The following is a 7558-nucleotide window of genomic DNA, read 5'->3' on the forward strand; positions in this document are numbered from 1 at the left end:
GATCCGCCATCTTGTTTGTTCTCCTCCTTAACTGGGTTTTTAAAAGCTTGTGAACAATCATATAAGGTGTAACTATTTATTTCTGCCTTTCTGGAAGTAAAAAGAGTCAAGAAAATAATAAAAATTCATGGAAACAATTACTCCAGTGGAATTTTGAAAACCCATGACTTATTCAATGCAAATTAAGACCAGGAAGACATGGTGTGCAGGTACCACCACCAACTGCTCTGAAAGGGATCTTATCATAGTGTTTTGGATAAAGTAGGAAAAAATGTATTTAACAAAATTGAAAATCATAAAATGGATGAGATTTACTGGTTACTGGATGAATAGAGACTGGCGATCCCTTGAGATTATGATACTTAGTAACCTAAAGTCTGAAATGTATGCATCCCCATTGCTAACATTTTGCCAAATAATAGATTGATCTATACAGGGTGCACCACCACTAATCTACCAGACTGTTATGCTATCATAGCTTGTGTGTTGTTATGATGTTGGAATGTATCCCACTGGTATTTTAAATATTAGCAGGGTCATCCATCATACACAGGTTTCAACAGAGCTTCCAGACTAAGAAAAACTAGGAACACACATTTTAATGTTTGCCACTGAAAATCTTATTAATAGCAGTTGAACATTATATGATATAGTGCAAGAAGATGAGTCAATCAGGTTGTAAGTCACTCAATATGACTGGGAAAGAACTCCTTCTTCAAAGTAAAGTTGTCCTTAATGATGTGTATGAAGTAAAGCTTTCATGACTTTAATTTTCTCATGGACTACAACACAAGAAAAATAACTGCAAACTTATTTTCATAACTAGAAGATGGAAGATATGAAGAATGAATCTAGGAATATTGGAAGTCTTCAAAAATGAAATGGAGCAAATAAAGATCAATAACCTAATGTTAATGAGCTGATATGGACTAGTATTGGCCCATCTGAATTGGACAACAACATTGTTTATTATGCTGGAAATCACAAATTGAAAAGAAATGACATCATATACATCATCAAAAATAGTGTTTAAGGATCTGTACTGAAGTACAATGCAACCTGTGAAAGGATATTATTAATACACTGACAGTGAATGCCAGTTAATACCACTATTATTAAAATTTACTCACCAATCACTAAAATCAGTGATTATAAAATTGAAGTCTTCCAATTTCCAACTAAAGTTGATCAAACACCAATCAAGACATATTGATAATTACTAGTGATTTCTGTGTGAAAGTTGGAAACAAAGAGATAGGATAAGTAGTTGGTAAATATAGTTTGGTGATATAGATTACACTAAAGATGATGTGATAGAATTTTAAAAACTAATGACTTATTCAATGCAAATTATTTTTTTCAATGACATAAAAGGCAACTATACATGTGGACCTCACTAGATAGAATACACAGGAATCAAATGGACTGTATCTGTGGGAAAACAAGATGGAGAAGTTCAACATCATCAGCCAAAAAAAGGTTGATGTGAAACAGACCATCAGTTGTTCATATGCAAGTTCATATTGAAGCTGAGGAAAATTAAAACAGGTACATAGACCCAAAGTATGACCTTGAATATATACCACCTGAATTCAGAGAACATCTCAATTTAGAGATCAGATTTGAGATATTAGATAATGACCAAAGAACAGAAACGTTGTGGGATAACATCAAGGACATCATATATGAAGAAAGCAAAAGGTCACTAAAAACACAGAAAGAAAGAAAAGACCAAAATGGATGTAAAAAGATAATTTGAAACTTGCTGTCAAACTTAGAGAAGCTAAAGTGACTGGAATAAAGGATAAACTAAAAAAGCTGAGTAGAAAATGTTAAAGGACAGCTCAAGAAGACAAAGTCAAGTATTATAATGCAATGTGCAGAGACCCAGGTTAGGAAATCCAACAGAAGAGCACATTCAGCATTTTCAAGCTGAAAGAAATTTTTAAAAAATCCAAGACTCAGGTTGAAATATTGAAGGATTCTATGGTCAAAATCTTGAATGATGCAGAAAGTATCAAAGGAAGATGGGAAATATACACAGAATCAGTGTACCAAAAAGAATTGATCGATGTTCAATCTTTTCAAATGGCAGTATTTAATGAAAAACTGATGGTACCGAAAGATGAAGCTCAAGCTGTACTGATGGTATTGGCAAAAATCATGACTCTGAGAATTGATGGAATGCAAATTAAAATGTTTCTACTAACTGATGCAGTACTTGAGGCGCTGACTCATCTATGTAAAGAAATCAAGAAGATAGTTACCTAGTCAAAGGATTGGAAATATTTGTGCTCATTCCAAATACAGGTGGCCTAGTGGAATGTGGAAATCTTCAAAATTATCATTAATATCATGTGCAAATAAGGTTTTCCTTAATATTTTTTTTAATATAATATCAAAATTTCATTGTTTTAATAATAAAACAAGACGGCACTTAGAGCTGGCTCAACGGGCCCTTTGTCTTCTTATCTCCTCCCAGTTCAAAATGCTTGCATCTCTTCATAGAAAACATCCTCTTAGGTATGCAGTTTGGCTCAACATATTCAAGCCTCAATACTATCTTCTTGTAGTTTCAGCCTTCTTCTGGAAAACTGGTTGCATCTGCCCAACATATCCATTCTGCTTCCTGTCATAATGCTACTGTCCCTGGGCATACAGACAATCTTTGCCCTTCTTGTACTATGTCACTTTGTGGGGTTGGTGCTTGCCATACTTCTTACAGAAAGTCTGGCAGGTTTTAGGAACATTCACCATGCTTGTTGACACTCTACTGGCATGAAAATCTCCTGGATATAATTTTTTAAATAGTTGCAGTAGTATATCAACAAGGAACTGCCATAAATCCAAGATATATTCAGAATAGGATGTGAAACTAGGGATATCACTGCTGACACTATATGGAACTAAGCTGAAAGCAGAGAATGCTTGAAAGATGTTCACTTGTGCATTATTGACTATGCAATAAAATGCATTGATTCATTGTAAAGAATGGATTTCAGAACACTTAATTGTGCTCATGAGGAACCTGTACATAGACTGAGAGGAAGTCTATTGTGATAACTAAAGTTTTGTGTTAACTGGACCAAGATTCTCAGTGGTTTCCCAGTTGAGCAGTAGTTATCCCCATAATGAGATCTAATACAATGCAATTAACTCTATGATGTGTTCCTCTATGAATATTAAATCAATTGAAAGGGTGTTTCCTCAGGGATGTAGCCTGCTTCCAATATTAGACATTCAGGAAAAACTTGTTTGCTTTCTACTGGGTCTGGATCTTTCACGTGCTTGTCCCCCAACTTCCATTTCTTTGGACTTTTGCTAGTGCCCTGCTCTATTTTCTGCTGATCTTTGGAACCATCAGAAGCCTGCCTTCTTACCTGCCAGATTTGCCTACCTGCCTGCCAGCTGTACATGCCTGCCTGATGCCAGTTGGTTTTGACTTCTTGTGGGATCTACTTCCACCAAGATTGAAGAGCGGGGAGTGGAGTTTCACTTGGACTTGGGGTCCCTGCACTGTGAATCTCCTAGATCTAGAGGAAGATAGATGCCAGGACATATCGAGAAAGAACTTCAAGGAATGCTGGGATTACAGATGCTGAAAGGAGACAATAATCTACTTAGAAGCGAGGATGGCAAGACTTTGTCTCACATATTTAGGACACGTTATCAGATGGCTCAGTTCCTGGAGAAGTTTTATAAAGACGATGTTCAGTAAAAAAGAGGAAGGCCATTAGTGAGATGGATTGATCCAGTAATTGTAACAATGGGCTGAAAGTTAACAATTGTGGTGCAGGAGAAGGATTGATCAGTATTTCTTCTTTCTGACATAGGATAGTTTCTCTATGAGTTGTGACATGCTAGAGGATATCTGACAACAAGAACTTACTATTATACTACCTTTTCACCCTCAATCTACATGTGGAGCCTCATGAGGGGTTCTTTAGCTGTCTGAAGAATTAACATTTAAAGCCTAGTTTGTAGATACATCTTGTACTAACCACAAGTGGACTGATGCAGCATTAAAAAAAAAAAAAAATTAAGTTCCATAGAATCAGTTCAAGCTCATAGTGACCCTATATAAGGTTTCTGAGGCTATAATTTTTATGGGAGTAAAAAGTCTCATTTTCTCCTTAAAATTGACTGGTTGGCTCGAACTGCCAACCTTGTGGTTAGCAGTCCAGAGCTTATCCTGCAGAGCCACCATCCTTCATTTTTGAAAGTAGATGAAATCCTTCTAGTGACCAGATCTTCAAGCAATAAATTTCATTATTCAATTTGTTTAAGAGAAGTCTAAAAGCATGTATTTACACTGATAGATGGTCAGTAACTTATGGTCTGCCTTCATTGTTAGAGATTTGAAAGCAACACGTTAGCAATTTTTTTGTGGCAAAATAATCTTGAGACGAACACTTGGAACCGTCTTTTAAAATTGGAATGTGATCTGTAGATATTTACATTATAAATTGTATATCGTCACGAAGTTGCATCTACTTGTGAACAGCAGTGTTAGTTGCCACTGAGTTAATGCCTGTGGCGCTGTGGGTTAATGTGCCAGACTGCAAAGCCTTTTGAACTGCAAGGTCAATAGTTCAAGCTCACCAGTTGCTCCTCGGAAACCTTATAGAGGGTCACTATGGGTTGGAGCTGACTCGACGGTATTTAACAACAACAATGTAAAACAGAATGAAACGTTGATCAGTCCTGTGCCATTCACAATGAAGGGAGCATTCAATTTGAGAATGGAATGAATTGGATTTATAAATTGTGAAATGCTTTGAACATGTTAGTTACTTTTATCATGCATAACTCATAACTTTTCTTCAATGAAAATCTTTCATTTTGCTCTGACCTCAAAGTGAGTGAATAAATATTTATGTTTTTGTTTATTTCATACCTGAGAAATGGTTGTTTTTATTAACCTTTAAATCAATATATTTTTCATATCTTGTTTAATATCCATCAGAAATTTTGGCCATTCTTTTTATTTTTACTTTTTAAATGCCTATGTTGCAACTACTAGTAGAAACACTTTGGAATCATAAAAGTCGATAAGCCCTGTGTTCTTCTTTGATGTCACTTCTCAGTCTGGAGTTTGGGAAGCCTAGAGGATTCTTCAGACTACAGCATTCCTTTTGTACGCACACTTTGGGCTTCTCTTACTGCTGCGGGGGATGATTGATTCTGATCTCATGTCAGCATTGCTTTTTACGTGGTTATCAGGATGCCCATTTCTTTTCCTAAAATTCTTGAAATATTTCTTAACTTTATAGATATATAGTAGAAGTTTATTGCTTGCAGTAAGCTTGAACATAAAAATTCAAATTTGTGATGATAAAAGTAATTGTTGTTAAGTGCCGTCAAGTGGGTTTCGACTCATAATTACGCTGTATAAGGCTTCTGAGGAGTAACTGGTGGGTTTGAACTGCAGACCATGTGGTTCGCAGTCCCAGTACTGATTGATACTACAACATCATACCAGGAGTCCAACAAAAGTAAGAAGGGTATTAAATTGGGCAGCTTGACACAGCAAAGCAGAGAATGAATGCAATCCAGATTGGAGAAACTCTGTTTCCTTAGACAAGAAATTGTACCTCTGGGACAGCTATAATAAACAATAAAGGCAAGATCCTTTATTTATGGAGTTTAATTATTGAACAGTATGGAGGTGGTCAACAACAAAAAGGGGAAAAAAAGAAATGAAGACACAAGGAAACGTTAGATCAATATTAGGAGACCTGGTGTGGCACTGTGGAATACTGCACTGGACTTCAAGTTTGGTTTGAACCGTCAGCCGATCTGCAGAAAGCCTGTGCTGTTGTTAAGCACCACTGAGTCAGTTTCAATCCCTAATGATACTGTATAGGGTTTGTGAGGAGCGGCTGGTGGGTTTAAACCACTTACCTTGCAGTTCAAACTGACCTTATGGTCCAGCACACTATCCTGCAGCACGAAGCCAGGGCTCCTGGAAATCCTATACTCGATTATTATGGGCTGGGACAGACTTAACAGCACTTAACAACAATGGAGGTGATCAACCAATAAAAGGAAAAAAAGAAATGAAGACACAAGGAAAGATTAGATCACTCATGTTATATAAAGGATTAAAATAAGAACTTGATAGACATATTGGGTTGGTTTGAGAAACACTGAGATCTAAGTGACCCGAAGTCGGCTATGTTCAGATTGGACTAACACTGACATACTTTTGGGCTCTGGAAGAAGATTGTGCTGGTATAGAGTAGTGAGTGAGAGGGAAAATATTATAAATAGAAAAATGGAAGCTGCTATTGTCAGATTATGCTAGATTGCAACTCTGATGGAAAGTCATTGACAAATGCCTATCAAATACTATTTTTAAAATAGCCGTTACTTTCGTTCTTTGGACACATGAACCTTATAATATGCTTCTCATTGTTGTTGTTAAGTGCTGTCAAGTTGATTTCAATTCATAGTGACCCTGTATAGGGTTTCTTAGGAGCAGCTGGTGAGCTTGAACCTCTGACCTTGAGGTTTAAACCGACCTTGCATTCCAGTGCAGTAACCCACAGCACCTCATCAGGACTCCAAAAATAGACTTGTTGTTGTTGTTAAGTGCTGTTGAGTGGATTCAGACCCATAGTGAACCTGCATAGGGATTTCAAGGCTGTAAATTTTTACAGGAACAGAAAGCCTCATCTTTTTCCCTCGGAACAGCTGGTAGTTTTGAACTGTTGACCTTGAGATTAGCAGCCCGATTTGTAGCCACTACACTACCAGAGCTCCTTAAAATAGACTAATATAATGAAAAATAATAAAGCTACATATTATTTGTGAAGTGATTTATAAAATAAAAATACCTTTAAATTTATAATCTTGTTCGAAGATGCACAAATAAGAGAATCGATTTGAAGGAATTTTATAGTCTCTACCTTGGATTAAAATGATTTGTCTTAAAGGGTAGAATCAGGAAATGTCAGAGGTGGCATCTGAACCTAGGTTTTCAAGTATTACATAATCAGCTTTTTCTATCACCTATGTATTTTATCTATGTAAGATATGAGTCATATCTACTCACAAAAATACAAACATGCTTTTAAGTGAAAAGTTGATGCTTCTTTAAATTTTTTCCCTTTGTTTTAATGGATTGACTTTCAACATTGGTTTCTTTGGTTTTGGAGACATTTTTCTGTATCATTGATTTTGTTATAAAACAAGTCTTTTCTTCTTCTTCTGTGTTTTCTTTTTTTCCTGCTAGTCATTTTACACAATAATGCTGTCTGAGTTTTATATTTTATATCATGTTTCAAAATTTCACAAGTAATCACATTTGTCTAATCATGGAAATATTCTTGTTTTTCTTTGTTCATTTGGGAATTTAATTTTTGTTGTTGTTAATTTAATCCTAACTCACAGAAATTTTTGCTAATTTAAATTATTCAAAAATTTTTTTCTTTCATGAAAGTGTATAAATGATAACTTCCATATTTCTTATTTCTTTTATCAACAAATTAATTGATCTATTTAATTTATTAAATATTTATGATTATATACCAAATGTAAGTCGCTTGCTAGCTAT

At 35.5% G+C, this 7558-nt stretch overlaps 1 pseudogene; it reads right to left on the reverse strand.

The window, feature by feature from the left end:
- LOC102811813 overlaps nt 1-3559 on the reverse strand; it is a 10837-nt pseudogene extending 7278 nt beyond the window's left edge.
- Nucleotides 3560-7558: the final 3999 nt, after the last annotated feature.

The sequence above is a fragment of the Chrysochloris asiatica genome, unplaced genomic scaffold (assembly GCF_000296735.1).
Source record: "Chrysochloris asiatica unplaced genomic scaffold, ChrAsi1.0 scaffold00170, whole genome shotgun sequence".
Taxonomy (NCBI): Eukaryota; Metazoa; Chordata; class Mammalia; order Afrosoricida; family Chrysochloridae; genus Chrysochloris; species Chrysochloris asiatica.